Source organism: Arachis ipaensis, chromosome B1 (genome assembly GCF_059453495.1).
Source record: "Arachis ipaensis isolate K30076 ecotype BB chromosome B1, ASM5945349v1, whole genome shotgun sequence".
NCBI lineage: Eukaryota > Viridiplantae > Streptophyta > Magnoliopsida > Fabales > Fabaceae > Arachis > Arachis ipaensis.
The window spans coordinates 23966163-23984504 of record NC_142436.1 but is presented as its reverse complement, the minus strand read 5'-3'; the positions used below and the strand labels follow the sequence as shown (position 1 = coordinate 23984504).

Below are 18342 nucleotides of genomic sequence, written 5' to 3'. Positions count from 1 at the left end.
ATAGAAAATAGAAAATTATCATAGAATAGTAATGATTGGGTTGCCTCCCAACAAGCGCTTCTTTAATGTCAATAGCTTGACAGTGGGCTCTCATGGAGCCTCACAGATATTCAGAGCAATGTTGGAACCTCCCAACACCAAACTTAGAGTTTGAATGTGGGGGTTCAACACAAAACTTAGAGTTTGGTTGTGGCCTCCCAACACCAAACTTAGAGTTTGACTGTGGGGGATCTATTTGACTCTGTATTGAGAGAAGCTCTTCATGCTTCCTCTCCACGGTTACAGAGGGATATCCTTGAGCTTTAAACACAAGGGAGTCTTCATTCACTTGAATGATCAATTCTCCTCTGTCAACATCAATCACAGCCTTTGCTGTGGCTAGGAAGGATCTGCCAAGGATGATGGATTCATCCATACACTTCCCAGTTTCTAGGATTATGAAATCAGCAGGGATGTAATGGTCTTCAACATTTACCAAGACATCCTCTACAAGTCCATAAGCCTGTTTCTTTGAATTGTCTGCCATCTCTAGTGAGATTTTTGCAGCTTGTACCTCAATGATCTCTAGCTTCTCCATTACAGAGAGAGGCATAAGGTTTATGCTTGACCCTAGGTCACACAGAGCCTTCTCAAAAGTCATGGTGCCTATGGTACAAGGGATTGAGAACTTTCCAGGGTCCTGTCTCTTTTGAGGTAATCTCTGCCTAGTCAAGTCATCCAGTTCTTTGATGAGCAATGGAGGTTCATCCTCCCAAGTCTCATTATCAAATAACTTGGCATTTAGCTTCATGATTGCTCCAAGGTACTTAGCAACTTGCTCTTCAGTAACATCTTCATCCTCTTCAGAGGAAGAATACTCATCAGAGCTTATGAAAGGCAGAAGTAAATTCAATGGAATCTCTATGGTCTCAGAATGAGCCTCAGATTCCCATGGTTCCTCATTAGGGAACTCCATGGAGGTCAGTGGGCGTCCATTGAGGTCTTCCTCAGTGGGAATCACTGCCTCTTCCTCCTCTCCATGTTCGGCCATGTGAGATGTGGTTATGGCCTTGCACTCTCTTTTTGGATTCTCTTCTGTATTGCTAGGGAGAGTGCTAGGAGGGAGTTCAGTAATTTTCTTACTCAGCTGACCCAATTGTGCCTCCAAATTTCTAATGGAGGACCTTGTTTCAGTCATGAAACTTTGAGTGGTTTTGATTAGATCAGAGACAATGGTTGCTAAGTCAGAGTGGCTCTGCTTAGAATTCTCTATCTGTTGCTGAGAAGATGATGGAAAAGGCTTGCCATTGCTAAACCTGTTTCTTCCACCATTGTTGTTGTTGAAACCTTGTTGAGGTCTCTATTGATCCTTCCATGAGAGATTTGGGTGATTTCTCCATGAAGGATTATAGGTGTTTTCATAGGATTCTCCCATGTAATTCACCTCTTCCATTGCTGGGTTCTCAGGATCATAAGCTTCTTCTTCAGAGGAAGCTTCCTTAGTACTGCCTGTTGCTGCTTGCATTCCAGACAGACTCTGAGAAATCATATTGACTTGTTGGGTCAATATTTTATTCTGAGCCAATATGGCATTCAGAGTATCAATCTCAAGAACTCCCTTCTTCTGAGTTGTCCCATTATTCACAGGATTCCTTTCAGAAGTGTACATGAATTGGTTATTTGCAACCATTTCAATGAGTTCTTGAGCTTCTGCAGGCGTCTTCTTCAAATGAAGAGATCCTCCAGCAGAGCTATCCAATGACATCTTGGATAGTTCAGACAGACCATCATAGAAGATTCCTATGATGCTCCATTCTGAAAGCATGTGAGAAGGGCACCTTCTGATCAATTGCTTGTATCTCTCCCAAGCTTCATAGAGGGACTCACCATCCTTCTGTCTAAAGGTTTGGACTTCCACTCTAAGCTTACTCAATTTTTGAGGTGGAAAGAACTTTGCCAAGAAGGCATTGACTAGCTTTTCCCAAGAGTTCAGGCTTTCCTTAGGTTGTGAATCCAACCATGTTCTAGCTCTGTCTCTTACAGCAAAAGGAAAGAGCATAAGTCTGTAGACTTCAGGGTCAACCCCATTGGTCTTGACAGCGTCACAGATTTGCAAGAACTCAGCTAAGAACTGATGAGGATCTTCTAATGGAAGTCCATGAAACTTGCAATTCTGTTGCATTAGAGAAACTAATTGAGGCTTAAGCTCAAAGTTGTTTGCTCCAATGGCAGGGATAGAGATGCTTCTCCCACAGAAATCAGGAGTAGGTGCAGTAAAGTCACCAAGCACCTTCCTTGCATTGTTGGCATTGTTGTTTTCGGCTGCCATGATTTCTTCTTCTTTGAAGAGCTCTGTTAGGCCCTCTAGAGAGAATTGTGCTTTAGCTTCTCTTAGCTTTCTCTTCAAGGTCCTTTCAGGTTCAGGATCAGCTTGAACAAGTATGCATTTATCTTTGTTCCTGCTCATATGAAAGAGAAGAGAACAAGAAAGTAGAGAATCCTCTATGTCACAGTATAGAGATTCCTTGAGGTGTCAGAGGAAAAGAAGAATAGAAGGAGGAGGTAGATAGAAGAGAATTCGAACATATAAAGAAGGATAGAGTTCGAATTGCACCTTGAGGAGGAGTGTTAGTCCCTTAAATAGAAGGATGTGAGAAGAGGGGAAGAATTTTCGAAAATAAATTAAAAAGATTTTGAAATAATAAAAAGAAATTTGAAAATTTGATTGAGATTTTCGAAAATTAAGATTAGGAAAGAAATTAAGTGATTTTTGAAAAAGATTTTGAAATTAAAAAAAGATATGATTGAAAAAATTAATTTTAAAAAAGATGTGATTGAAAAGATATGTTTGAAAAGATATGATTGAAAATCAATTTAGAAAAAGAAAATTTTTTTAAAATTAAAGTTGATTACTTGACTAACAAGAAATTAAAAGATATGATTCTTAAAATTTAAAATTTGATCCTTTCTTAATAGGCAAGTAACAACTTGAAAATTTTGAAGTAAATCTTTAATTTTAGCAAGGATTTTCAAAAATAGTTATAAATAAAAAAAATAAAAAGAAATTGATTTTGAAGAGATATGATTGAAAAGATATGATTGAAAAGATATGATTTGAAAAAGATTTGATTTTGAAAAAAATATGAAAACTTGAAAAAAATGTGAATTAAAAACAAAATCTTCCCTCTAGTGTCATCCTGGCGTTTAACGCCCAAATCTCTACCTTTTTGGGCGTTAAACGCCCAGCCAGGTACCCTGGCTGGCGTTTAAACGCCAGTTTTCCTTCTTCACTGGGTGTTTTGAACGCCCAGCTTTTTCTGTTTAATTCCTCTGCTAAATGTTCTGAATCTTCAATTCTCTGTATTATTGACTTGAAAAGACATAGTTTTAAAAATATTTTTGAATTTTTGATGATGAGAAACAATAAAAATGCAACTAGGATCAAATAAACAATGCATGCAAGACACCAAACATAAAAGTTTGTATACTAAGGACTATAACAATGTAAAAATGCATGTAAGAAACAACAAAACATACAAAACAAGAGAATTTAAAGATCAAAGCAATGAAATCATCAAGAACAACTTGAAGATCAATGAAGAACATATTGCTTGTTTTCGAAAAATGCAAGAAGAATGCAATTGACACCAAACTTAAAAATTGATACTAGACTCAAACAAGAAACATAAAATATTTTTGATTTTTATGGTTTTATAAAATTTTTTTTATTTTCGAAACTTATATGGAAAAAGAAAATAAAGAGAATCAAAACTTTTAATAAGAATTCCAGGAATCATGCAATGTTAGTCTAAAGCTTCAGTCTAAAAAGATTAGACATGTTTGGCCAAGCTTCAGCATGACATTACATTCAATAGCTAAATTGATGAGAATCAATCAGCTTTTGTGATGGTAGGAGCATCACCTTGAAACTCTAGAATTCATTCTTAAAAATTCTGAAGAAAAGATACCTAATCTAAGCAACAAGATGAACCGTCAGTTGTCCAAACTCGAACAATCCCCGGCAACGGCGCCAAAAACTTAGTGCACGAAATTGTGATCATCAACAATGGCGCCAAAGACTTGGAGCTCTCAAACGTGAATCACACTCTGTCACAATTCCGCACAACTAACCAGCAAGTGCACTGGGTCGTCCAAGTAATAAACCTTACGTGAGTAAGGGTCGATCCCACGGAGATTGTCGGCTTGAAGCAAGCTATGGTCATCTTGTAAATCTCAGTCAGGCAGATTCAAATGGTGATGGAGGGTTGATAATTAAAAGATGAATAAAACATAAAACAAAGATAGAGATACTTATGTAATTCATTGGTGGATTTCAGATAAGCGTATGAAGATGCTTTGTTCCCCTTGAACCTCTGCTTTCCTATTGCCTTCTTCCAATCATTCATACTCCTTTCCATGGCAAGCTTTATGTTGGGCATCACCGTTGTCAATGGTTACATCCCGTCCTCTCAGTGAAAATGGTCCTGATGCTCTGTCACAACATCGGCTAATCAGTTGTCGGTTCTCGATCATGTCGGAATAGGATCCATTGATCCTTTTGCATCTGTCACACGCCCCACAATCGCGAGTTTGAAGCTCGTCACAGTCATCCCTTCCCAGATCCTACTCGGAATACCACAGACAAGGTTTAGACTTTCTGGATCTCAGGAATGGCCGCCAATAATTCTAGCCTATACCACGAAAGTTCCAATCTTAGATTAGAAACCCAAGAGATACGCATTCAAGCCATTGCTAGTAGAACAGAGGTGGTTGTCAGGCACATGTTCATAGGTGAGAATGATGATGAGTGTCACGGATCATCACATTCATCAAGTTGAAGAACGAATGAATATCTTGGAGAAGAAATAGACTTGAGTTGAATAGAAAAACAATAGTACTTGTATTAATTCATGAAGAACAGCAGAGCTCCACACCTTAATCTATGGTGTGTAGAAACTCCACCGTTGAGAATACATAAGAACAAGGTCCAGGCATGGCCGTGAGGCCAGCTCCAAACGTGTCTAAGATAGTATAAGACTTATCAAATATCAAAAGTATATCCAAATACAATAGCAAAAGGTCCTATTTATAGAAAACTAATAGCCTAGGGTTACAGAAATCAGTAATTAATGTAGAAATCTTCTTCCAGGCCCCCTTAGTGTGTGTTTGGGCTGAGAATTGAAGCATTTTCGTGTAGAGACTTTTCTTGGAGTTAAACGCCAGCTTTTGTGCCAGTTTGGGCGTTTAACTCCAGCTTTTGTGCCAGTTTCGGAGTTAAACGCCAGAATTCTTGAGCTGACTTGGAATGCCTGTTTGGGCCATCAAATCTCGAGCAAAGTATAAACTATTATATATTGCTGGAAAGCCCAGGATGTCTACTTTCCAATGCAATTGAGAGCGCGCCAATTGGGCTTCTGTAGCTCTAGAAAATCTACTTTGAATTTAGGGAGGTCAGAATCCAACAGCATCTGCAGTCCTTTTTCAGCCTCTGAATCAGATTTTTGCTCAGGTCCCTCAATTTCAGCCAGAAAATACCTGAAATCACAGAAAAACATACAAACTCATAGTAAAGTCCAGAAATGTGATTTTTAAATAAAAACTAATAAAAATATAATAAAAACTAATTAAAATATACTAAAAATATACTAAAAACAATGCCAAAAAGCGTATAAATTATCCGCTCATAAAAAATTATTATGGTTTAACTTTACATATCCAGGTTTCTTTTCCAATTGGTTTCAGGTCAAAACCATTTTTAATGAAAGAGTTATGTAACTTGGAAGTTGAGTAATTTTCTGTAGAATTCTGTTTTAAAAACTAATGAACATGTCCTCTTCCAAGTCCCATAACTCACTCATTAAAACATGGAGTCTTCAAACTATCGTATCTTCCTCGTTTGAGCTCCAATCGCCGAACCGTTCACGGCCACGCGTTCAGCGCGTCGAGCTCTACCTTTCTATCGGATCAATTTTATTGGTAAGCTTCACTTTTGAGTCAGAATCTCTACCCCCTTTCTTTGGTAAAATTGAAAACCTATAGTGAATCTTGTCCAATTTTTGTGTTCTAGGTTCAAGTTAGCTTTCGGGACTTGTGGACTCAAGCTATTTAGTATATGGGTATGGTAAGAATACCCTAACCCTAGCTCAATCTTGTATTTGTATTGGAAAACTGAATTGGAACATATATATATGTATTAGCTGTAGGTTAAGTGGGTGTTTATGCATTGGAATTGAATTGGGATTACTTGGAGGTTTGTTGGTGACCAAGGCTTGTTTTGGGGCTGTTTGATTGAGCTTGGAGGGGCTGTAATTTTGAGTTGTGAGGCTGCCTTGGGTGAACTAAGTGATCAGCCAAGGTATGGTTTAAGTTTCGCACGTTTAATATTTACGGTGTTGTGAAAACTTAGGTTAGAGGAACCATATGATAAGTTGAATTGTTTGTTGTATTTAATGATTAGCCTTGTAATGTTGTTGGAATAGATTTGTTGGTGGATATATATTGGAATTATGAGATGTGGAAGTTATTAATGGTATGCTCTTGTACTTATTTATGATGGATTATGGTTGGTGTTTGTTAATAAGGATGTAGAGTTGTGTTGTGGTGGTATTGCATATGCTGTAACTAATTCTGTGATGATTGGAATTGTGTGAAACTTAGTCTTTTTAAATCTTGGAATGTTTGGAACTGAACTGGAGAATTTGGGATCTTTTCGTTAAATATATGATTTATGGTGAATTTTCAAATTGTTGTCGTGGAATCTGATTTTTACTGCATAATTCTTAGAACAGCAGTAACTTGTTGGCTCTGCTGCGAAGATTCCAAAATGAATTTTGAAATGAAACCAATTTTAAATAAAGCTTTAGTCCTATTATTTTAATATTGTAAAATTTCAGAATGGTTGGACTTGTGATTTTAAAGATATGAATTTTTGAAATACGAAGTGTTATACAATAAAAGCCAGATTCTGTTTTCTTAGATCAGCAACTTTGAGAGTTTATAACTTCTGATTATGGATGGATTTTCAGATGCAACCAATTGGAGGTGAAAATTAATTATGCTTAGCAGTTGTGATTTAAATTTTAGGGCTGTCCATGTTTTAATGAGTGAGTTATGTAACTTGGAAGTTGAGTAACTATCTGCAGAATTCTGTTTTAAAAACTAATGAACATGTCCTCTTCCAAGTCCCATAACTCACTCATTAAAATATGGACAGCCCTGAAAATTAAATCACAACTGATAAAAATAATTAATTTTCACCTCCAATTGGTTGCATCTGAATATCCATCCATAATCAGAAATTATAAACTCTCAAATTTGCTGATCTAAGAAAACAGAATCTGACTTTTATTGTATAACGCTTCGTATTTCAAAAATTCATATCTTTAAAATCACAAGTCCAACCATTCTAAAATTTTGTGATATTAAAATAATAGGACTAAATCTTTATTTAAAATTGGTTTCATTTCAAAATTCATTTTAGAATCTTCGCAGCAGAGCCAACAAGTTACTGCTGTTCTAAGAATTATGCAGTAAAAATCAGATTCCACGACTACAATTTGAAAATTCACCATAAATCATATATTTAACAAAAAGATCCCAAATTCTCCAGTTCAGTTCCAAACATTTCGAGGTTTAACAAAGACTAAGTTTTACGCAATTTTGATCATCACATAATTAGTTACAACATATGCAATACCACCACAACACAACTCTACATCCTTATTAACAAACACCAACCATAATCCATCATAAATAAGTACAAGAGCATACCATTAATAACTTCCATACCTCATAATTCCAATATATATCCACCAACAAATCTATTCCAACAACATTACAAGGCTAATCATTAAATACAACAAATAATTCAACTTATCCTATGGTTCCTCTAACCTAAGTTTTCACAACACCGTAAATATTAAACGTGCGAAACTTAAACCATACCTTGGCCGATCACTTAGTTCTCCCAAGGCAGCCTCACAACTCAAAATTACAGACCCTCCAAGCTCAATCAAACAGCCCCAAAACAAGCCTTGGTCACCAACAAACCTCCAAGTAATCCCAATTCAATTCCAATGCATAAACAACCACTTAACCTACACCTAAAACATGTGTGTGTGTGTGTGTGTGTGTGTGTGTGTGTGTGTGTTTCATTACAAATACAAGATTGAACTAGGGTTAGGATATTCTTACCATACCCATATGCTCAATAGCTTGAGCCCACAAATCCCAGAAGCTAACTTGAACCTAGAACACAAAAATTAGACAAGATTCACTATAGGTTTTCAATTTCACCAAAGAAAGAGGGTAGAGATTTTGACTCAAAAGTGAAGCTTACCAGTGAAATTGATCCGATAGAAAGGTAGAGCTCGACGCGCTGGACGCGTGGCCGCGAACAGTGCGGCGATTGGAGCTCGAACGAGGAAGATACGGTGGTTTGAAGATTGGATGAGGGTTAGGGATCTCCTCCTCTTCCCCTTTCTGTTTGCTGCGTGGTGTATGAAGTGAGGAAGAAGAAGCTGATGCTTCTTTTATATTATGGGTCCGGTTGAACCCACGGGTCCGGTTTGGACTCCGGTTCAACCGGTTCGGTCCTTTCGGTCCGATTTTGGGCCAAATTTTTGAAATTGATATCAAAATTCTCATTTTGACGAGCTCTATCCTATTTTAATATTAGTTTTATATTTTTAGCTTTCCTAATTAAAATGTAATTTATTAACTAATTAATTACCGATTTTAGCGAGATTTACAATTTCGGTAATTAATGCTTTTATTTTATTTATTTAAATAAAAAATCCCTCAAAATACATACTTGTTTTAGTCTCAAATTATAAACACATTTTCTTTTTGTCAATCCCTGAATATAAGGGCTATTCATCTACAAAAATATAAAGGTCTAATTCTAGCCAACAAATTAAAAAATTTCTTAACTTTTTTTCATATTCATCAATACTCAATAGTACTACATTTAACCTTTCGTTACCAAAAATACAACCTCCAGCATTACCAAAAAGCCCAACATATTACTCACCTTCATTAACTCATAATCTAACACCTCTAATTAACCCACTCTCCGACAACCTTTGTCTCTTCTGAGTCTCTGTCTGCACGTGTTAACACCACACTGCCAGGCGTCAAGCGCTCCAAGAGGTCACGCATCTTCTACACCTGCTGAAAAATTTTTTGTTCAGCACCGTAGCATAAGGATTCCATCTGTTTTACAAGCATCAAATTAGAAATTAAAGAGAGGAATAATTAGAAATTAAAAATCACGTTAATAGTAAAAGCTTGTGCTCGTTACTTGAGACTCGAAGAGAGGAAGACGAAAATCGAGCAAGAATCACCGACAGTCTGCATATCTGCTCCGATAATTGATATCTCTAACACGTTGAAGATATTAACTGAAATTGCATACTCACAAGTTACAGTTAACAAAAAAAAGAAAGAAACCAACAATTTGCAGAGCAGAAAAGAAGGCGAAGCTCACGTGTAAGCTTAAATTATGAACTAAAGAGAACTCCATTCGAAAATTAGAAATTCGGAATCACATTTCACAAAACAAGAAAAACAACATAGAAAAGTAAAGAGAAAAAGAAAACCGAATTTCATTCGATGTTGCAAGATTAATAGAACTGTGAAATCATGTGTTGCAAATTAAAGTAGCACTCGTAATGGTTCATATGACAAATTGCCAAAGATTCATACAGAGAAGGAGGTGCTACTCGGAGGGATGGCGGTGCAAGTGCGATGGGGCGACGACGTGCGGGAGCAGCAGAGCAACGACACAGTGGCAGCAGAGCGAAGAGGCTCAGCGGCATCGGAGAGGGAGAGTTGGTGAAATGGCAAGGTGAAATGGAAAAGGCGCTCGATAGCAATTTCGTCGATTTTATTTGGGAAAAAAATCAACACTTTACCGGTCTATTTTATATAATAAATCTAAGGCACTTATCTAATTTTGAAAAAGGATCTCCATTGTTCAAATTTATCAACGCCAAAAGCCATCGATATAATAAATATTAAAATAGACGATATTTTCGTCGATTTTAAAGGGAAAAAAATCTCTGTCGACAATGTGACAGTAATGTTAAAATGGTCTAAGTTGCTAAAATAATAGATGATCCAGTCATCGATTTTAATATTTTATTATTAATTTATTTTTTTCATTTTATCGACGACAAACTGTCGATCAATATCGATGAATATTTTTGCCGTCGACTTTTAGCATCAATAATTACACAATTTCTTGTAGTGAATAAAAAGAAGAAAGAGGATATTGATTCGCAATTACCTCAAAAAAAGGGTTACTATTTATATACGGGAAGGTTTGTGGTGGCTAAAATTGTGGTGGCTAAAGGTAACTTTTTTTTTTTTACCAACAAATACTTTGTTGATATCTAGTGATGTTGGATAATGCAAGAGAAGTGTTAGGGCCAAGGGCAAAAGAATAAGTGTATGCACAAAAACTATTTTTTGTTCATGTGGGTCATTAATTCATTATTGAATCATGGCTCTTGTTTTGATCAATTTTGTTTATTTTTTTAAAATTGCATAATAATATATAATTCACGTTCATTTAAAAATAATACAAAAAACTATTTGAAATTATATTTAAATTAAGGTTTAATCATTTTGTTAGTCCCTATAATTTTGTAAAATTTTTAATTAGGTTCCTGTACTTTTTTTCTTTTAATTGAATTCTTGCACTAAAACATTTTTGTATTGGATCCCTACACTTTTTTTTCTTTATTGGGTTCCCTGCACCAATTTTTTTTAGTTGGGTCCTTATAAAATTAAGTCAATTATTGTCACAAACATCTAATTGAAAAAAAAAATTGGTGCAGGGACCTAATTAAAAGGAAAAAAAAATATAGGAACCTAATTGAAAATTTTACAAAATTATAAGGATCAAAAGAGTAATTAAACCTTAAATTAAATATTATTTTAAAATTTTAAATTTATTTTAAATATAATCAGTTAGATGTAGTTTGAAAATATATAATTTAAATTTTAGCATTTATATTTAGAATTATATTTATTAATTTAAATTAAATAGTGTATAATTTTAAATTATAAGTTAGTTATGTAAATTATATTGATTAGTTTATTATTAATTTTAAGGGTAACTAATTAAAATTAAACTCTAAAAAAATTATTTCTATTAAGCATGAAAATTCTACCATTAATTTTCTATCAAATATTCAAAATGTAACCTAAACCATAGTAGATTTTTTTGGCTCAATTTTATGGATATGGAAGGGTAGAGTGTGTTCTTCTCAGATATGGAGCTATGATGTACAAGACAAAAATGTGGGATAGCTTTTTCTGAGTCCAAGGTAGAACAACTCGGATCGTGCGAGTTCTTCGGACATAAAAATTTGCTGCACAAATCGCATGGTACGATTTGCAGCCGGAGAAAATTTGGTATCTGAAGGAGGAATTCGGACCCTCCGTTTTGTTTGTAATGGGAAATTTTTTGAACGTTATGGGGATGAAATGGAGGGTAAGAGTTGGTTTTTTTATTATTTTTTTGAATCCGGATAACCTAATCGAAGGGTCCGATTTTGTTATATGGACATATATAAAAGTGTGTAACTGAGGAAAGAGATCTAGTCGCGTTTTCTTCTCCTTCTTCAACGTCTTCTTCTCCTTCTTCAACGCCTTGTGTTCCTGGTTTTTTTGCTGTGTTTCATGAAACCAAGATATTTATTAGTGAAGTTCATGTTTTTTAAGTGACTGATTTTTTTAAGTTCATATTTTTTTAAGTGACTGATAGTTATGAGTGAAATTCGTGTTTTTTTTAAGTTCATATTTTTTTATGAAGCTCAGGCCGATCTACATCTTTAATTTTGTTTTTCTTTGGCATTTTTACTGAACTTCCACCATGCAAAGCTTGGAAGATTGGAGAAATGAAAGAAGAAGAAGAATGGTGAAAGTGACGCTTCAGAGTAAATGAGTGAAAGTGTGTAACTCAGATGGTGAGTGTGGGGCTATGTTGGATGCTACACCACCGCTTGGGGAGAAGCCTCTGCGCGCTACGTGTCCTCCCTGTCACTAATCGGACCGTGCGTTTTGAGGGATGCAACTCGGACCGTCCGTTTTGAGAGATGCGAGTCGCAGGGTCCGAATTCTGCTTCCTCTGATCCCACAACGAGGTGAAGCACATCTCCTCCCCATATGCGAGTCTAACACATACTTTGCTTCCATATACAAATTAAAAAGCGGTTTTTTTTAATATTTTCTATATTATAAAACTAAAAAACCAAAAAAGAGTTTATTTTTAAAAGTTTATTAAATTAATAGATTAAAATTTTATATTTAATAATATATAATATATTTAAACTATTTTAATAATATATTTAAAATATTTTAATTTATTATTATTTATGTAATGCATGATTAATATCAGTTATCTACTAATTTATTTAAATTATAACTATATTAGAATAAAATATTTTCTAAGTAAATAAAAATTTGATATTCACCTTCATTTAAGATTTTGTCAACAAAAATTTTAATTAATTATTTTCTATTAGTGCCATAAAATAAAAGTATCAAAAAATTATCAATATTTATTTTTAAAAAAATCGATAAAATGATAAGTTTTCAATTTTTAGTTATCTAAAAAAAATTATAATATTTTTAACTTATACTTTAGAGAATTTTACAACCATATATTTAATTATCTCAATTATTTTTTAAGATGTAATATTTTATTTATATTTATTTTTTATTATTTTTATTTTTATCTCATTTGACATCAAACTTAGCTTGTTATAAAATTAGAATATTTAATCTATTATATATTATTAAATATAAACTTTTAATCTATTAATTTAATGAACTTTTAAAAATAAACTTTTTTTTTTGGTTTTTTAGTTTAATCATATAGAAAATATTAAAAAAAACCTACGATGGTTTAGGTTACATTTTGAATATTTCATAAAAAATTAATGGTAGAATTTTCATGCTTAATAAAAATAATTTTTTCAGAGTTTAATTTTAATTAGTTACTCTTAAAACTAATAATAAACTAATTAATATAATTTACATATACTAACTTATATTTTAAAATTATACACTATTTAATTTAAATTAATAAATATAATTCTAAATATAAATGCTAAAATTTAAATTATATATGTTCAAACTACATCTAACTAATTATATTTAAAATAAATTTAAAATTTTAAAATAATATTTAATTTAAGGTTTAATTACTCTGTTAGTTTCTATAGTTTTGTAAAATTTTCAATTAGGTCCTATACTTTTTTTTCCCTTTTAATTAAGTCCCTGCACTAAATTTTTTTTAATTAGGTCTCTCTTGACAGTAATTGACTTAATTTTATAGGGATCTAACTAAAAAAAATTAGTACAGGGACCCAAATAAAAGAAAAAAAAGTGTAGGGATCCAATTAAAAAAAGTTTTGGTACAAGGACTCAATTAAAAGGAAAAAAAATATAGGGACCTAATTAAAAATTTTGCGAAATTATAGGGACCAACAAAGTAAACTTTATTAAATATAATTTCAAATAGTTTTTTATATTATTTTTAAATAAACGTGAATTACATATTATTATACAATTTTAAAAAAATAAACAAAATTGATCAAAACAAGGGCCATGATTCAATAATGAATTAATGACCCACATGAACAAAAAACAGTTTTTGGGCATGCACTTATTCTTTTGTCTTTGGCCCTAACACTTCTTTTGTATTACCCAAAACCACCATATGTCAACAAAGTATTTACTGATTAATAAAAAATCACCTTTAACCATCACAATTTTAACCACCAGAGACCTTCTCTATTTACATATACATGTCAACAACACTTTCTAAAATTTCAAAAAAAAAAAAATATCAACTTCATCCGCAACAAAAGAGCACCAAAATCATATTAAAGTTTCCTATTAAGAACATGGGTCGCGCTACTGTACAGAGCTTATTTGATACAGAGATACATATATACCTTGTTAGTGTTTTTTATAGGGACACGTGTCGGCGAGTATTGCAGGACTCGGCTGGCTATGAAGGGCGTGTGGTCGCTGAGGAGAGGGGCGAGGGAGCCGGCTAGGTGGTGCCAAATCTAACGGGGTTCTCACTATGCCCAGATCCGTTTGCTTGAGGTTTTGGAGGTGGGCCTTTTTGGGTGAGACCCAGGAAAAATGAAAGCACAGAAGGCAGTAGCTCGGTCTCGTCTACACTATTCTGCCAACATTGAAGCGTACCCTAGGTTCCGACCGTAGAAACGCCGGCGAGGCTGTTGTGGATGCCGTTTTGGGTCTTGCGCGTGGTCTGGTTGCGGTCGAAGTGGTTCGACGGGGTAAAGGTCGTGGCCAAGTGCGGCAAGCGTCAGAGTATATTCATCGTCGCAGGCTTGGATTGGGGGTACCTGGATCCCTCATCTCGGTAAGTAGTGAGCTTTTCGTCTCGTCTCGTGATTCATGTGCGTTTACTCTGCCTTAACTGTGGGGATTGTCCATTGTGTGTCGTTTCTAGCGGGCAACAGGAAGGTTATCTCCATCTTGGTTTGGTAGATTAGGATTACATAACAGGTATAGTTCTTTTTTGGATGGCAACTGATTTCTTGTTCTTTATTTTGTCGTTGTTAATGTGTGTAAAGATAATCGTTGTAAGGTTAGTTAATATGAGAATTTTGTTGAATGATGATTGTTGAATTTGGGAAATTGGGGGTGCTTTGGATACTAGCGGGTTGATACGGAGGGCAATGAAGACATAGTCGGATGGTGTATAGGTTCCTGGTATTTGTTCTGAAGTTAGGCAACAATAGTTAGAGTTGCCGAGGTTTGTTAAGTAAAGGAATAATTTGTTAATGAGGGTTGGTTCTTAGTACGGATTTGGTTGTTTTGATTAATATTGAGTTAAAAAGTTTTAAAATTCAAGGAAAAAAGGTACTTAGATTAAAGTCATGAAATAAATTGAAAAAATAGGACCTCTGATCAGATATAAGCATTGGACCCCATTTTATTTTGATTTTTGTTCTAACCTTGAGAGGCATCATGCTGGCTTTATAGCTTACTGTATTGTTATAGTTTGTTCTTTGGTATGTTGTAGTTTAATCAAGCAAGGTGTAAATATATTTAGTAATGCTATAATAATGTTTTTTATTTATTAAATAGATAGAGAAGTGATCGAAGACTTTGAGACAGAGTAATGTATAAGACACAGTCAACCGTAGTGAAATGAAATTATGCCGTGGCCAATGTCATGTCCTATAGAAGAATAATAATGATAATAATAAAAATAACTATAATTATTATTACTATATTTATAACTATAACCCTTGAGGACAAAGTTAAGCATGAAAGCCACAAGCTTCCTCTTTCCGTAGAGAAGACAAACATTACAAGGGAATGCAAATGTTGTCAGTCTCCATGAAAATATGTGCTTGTATGTGATGTTTGTGATGATTTTGCCATTGATTGTGGGTGTGCTAATCTTCCCTCTAAGATTTGGAACAAGTGTGAGAAACATGTTCCGAGTCTAATCTACAAAGGTCAAGGTAAATTGATGGAATGCAATAACTGTCGCATTTGCAAGTGCTAAAATATCTCCAAAGAAATGGTTGTACTTTTCTGAAGAATGTGATTTTGGTTGAATGACTTTGAGGATTCCTGAATCTTGTAGATGATGCTGTTGTCGGATGGATCTATTGTTCAATGATTGGTTGAACGGAAAAACACATCAATTAATTTAAGTCAATTTGGTAGAAGATTAGGTGGGCAATTCTGTGTTGCTATTCATGCTTAGGAGAGAAAATTTTTTTTTCTTTCGTGTAGTGAATGTGTCGATGAATTCGCTATTGATATGCTAGGTAAGTTAGTTAGTTATAAAGTCGGCAGTGAATAATGTTATATTTAAGTATAACGAGTTGCTGAATTGTATGTTAGGTGGGTTTCGGTGCAGTGGTCATTCATTATTTGCGGAGGGGAATGTAGGCTGGTTATGGATATTTGTGGCTAATTTGATACATGTATACCTGGTGCAACTATGAACTACTTTTTCTCTGGTTTGAGTGTGCTTAGGGTATAACATTGGGCAGCCGTGTCCGATGGTATTCAGGCGCATGTTCAACAAAACTTCAGACCTTGGCTTGCACGCTGCCAACTAAGCTCACCAACGAAACTAAATTTCAGTTTTTAAGGAGGTTTCTGTATGTATCTTCTCAATCTGCTCACCATTTATATTTTTCGGCAGTCCTCATAACGTATCATCAGTTTCACGCATTTACTGAAAATGACTGTGCTGTCTCACCCAAAGGAGTTCATATGTTATTATTGCTTAATTTTTAAATGATCTACCCACAATCAAGTAGATAAAAAAAAATGAGACATATTATACCACCCCGCAATACGGCAAACAATTATTTACACCATAACCTTATACATATCATTTTGGTAGTTAAATTATTTCTCAACCTTAGCTTAGATATATATTGTTAAAATTGTGATACAAATATCATGCCAATCGGTTAGTATAAACGAAGGTACAGCACACCGTCACATAACCTTTCCCCAATCAAATGATTCACAAGATATTACAACTAATACTATCATTAGTGATGATATTATTACTATTATTTTTCTTCTTCCCATTTAACGTCGTCCCTCTTCATGTCGTTCTTTTCTTTTTTTCCACAATGTTTCACATTTTTCTTTCCCTTTTTTTTCCGTCCATGGATTCACATTGTTCTTCTAAGTTAAAATTCAATTATCTATCCATGACAAAAAAATCTCGGGACAAAATACCCACCAAACGTCCAAAAATAGGTTAGAACCTCCATCTGCTCTAAAGCCCAAAGCCATTTTCAACAAGGCTCATTACCACACACGCATCATACCCAAACGCATTCCGTTCTGCCGTGATCTGCCATGTGCGGCTAACCAGCTGAGCCACTACATCGTATGTGGCTATCTGCTACAACAACTCCGCTCCTCACAAACGATAATTATGAACTTCGACCATTTCAACAGATATGTGTCACACTGCAGTTGTATTTGAGGGAATCTCTTTATTTCTGTATTATTTATGTTCTGTACCGTATAATTTTCCTAAGAACATTAATAAAGTTCACCTCGTAGAAAAGTACATTTCAATACGATGCTCACACTCCTCAACCAATCAGGAGTTAGCTACTTCACCAATAACGTAATTTAGGGATTAATTTAGAGATTGATGCAGCTCTATATGCTTTTCAAACCATTGGATAAAGATGCAGGTAATCCTTTTACAAGAACCAAAAGGTTAATCCTCTTATGCAATACACGTCAAAATTTTGAAGTTCTTGAATAGTATAATTTTGGAGATACGAGTCTGTTTCTGATTTAGTTATTGTGTTGCTACCCATCTTTATAATAATAAAAGAAAAATTTTAAGTGTATCGAGAACATCAGTATTTCAGTTATTTTAATCTATTGATTTTAATTAATATATATTATATATATTTTTTATAAATAGATATATATGCTGATTCTCTGGTGGCTTGGAATTCCATTTCCATGGCTAAGGGTGTCTATGGTTTGATCAGCCACTGTATATGTGACACGTGGCTAAGGGGTTTGTAATCTAACTTATAATAAGTGTTTATGTGATGGTAAACGTGTGGTGACTAGCGATGAGTTACTGTGAGGGCAATATTGTTATTTCATGCCTAGAGAGTCATTTTTGTTGTTTGGGCCTTAATTGGGTTAGCCAAAAAAGAAAAATGTGGAGCCTACAGGGTTTAGAGAGCAAAGAAGTTGTACCAGTCCAAACAAAACAAAATTGAATTTATTTTATTAGTTAATTCCCAAAACAAAAATGCATTCCACTAATACTATCTCAGGAGTGAATTCATTTTGATTCACTTCCTATTTTCCTTCTTTTATGTTGCTCTATGTAAATTAATTCATCAGAAAGAACATAAAATTGTCAATGGGTAGCTAAGGCACACAACTGTAGAAATGTTAATGTCTTCCAAACTAGTTGCAATGCATCCCACTCTTCAACTCAAAACACATACATAGTTTTATAGATATAATTTTGCTAAAGGAGTCCCAGAGCTTAAATAAAAAGGTGTGAGAAAAGACTATTAAATAAAGAAGAGTGTTAGGGTCACCAATTTTTGTGATTTATAACCATCAAGTAGTCATTAATGATATTTTTAATGGTGTGAGATTTTATTCAATGGTGTGGGATTACTCACCTTTTTTTTTTCTGGTTATATATTAGCCAAAATTTAATAAAATTACTGGCCCTAAACTTTTTCTTAAATAAATAAAAATTAAGAACACATTTTACCCACGAATCACTCTTTTTAGGCTGCTGACCCCACTTCTCCTCTCAGTGACGAACACCTTCAA

At 34.3% G+C, this 18342-nt stretch overlaps 1 long non-coding RNA gene and 1 other non-coding gene across 2 annotated transcripts; one reads left to right on the top strand and one right to left on the bottom strand.

Annotated features, from left to right (window-relative positions):
* The first annotated feature begins 1798 nt into the window (after positions 1 to 1798).
* On the top strand, positions 1799 to 1906 carry LOC148575981 (small nucleolar RNA R71). The gene has a single exon (XR_015904591.1). It is a non-coding gene; the product is annotated as a small nucleolar RNA R71 (small nucleolar RNA).
* A 2980-nt stretch (positions 1907 to 4886) lies between these two features.
* LOC107617212 (uncharacterized) lies at positions 4887 to 8463 on the bottom strand. Its single transcript, XR_015902673.1, has 3 exons — positions 8318 to 8463; positions 8173 to 8226; positions 4887 to 5514 (listed from the first exon to the last, which is right to left on the bottom strand). It is a non-coding gene; the product is annotated as an uncharacterized LOC107617212 (long non-coding RNA).
* Positions 8464 to 18342: the final 9879 nt, after the last annotated feature.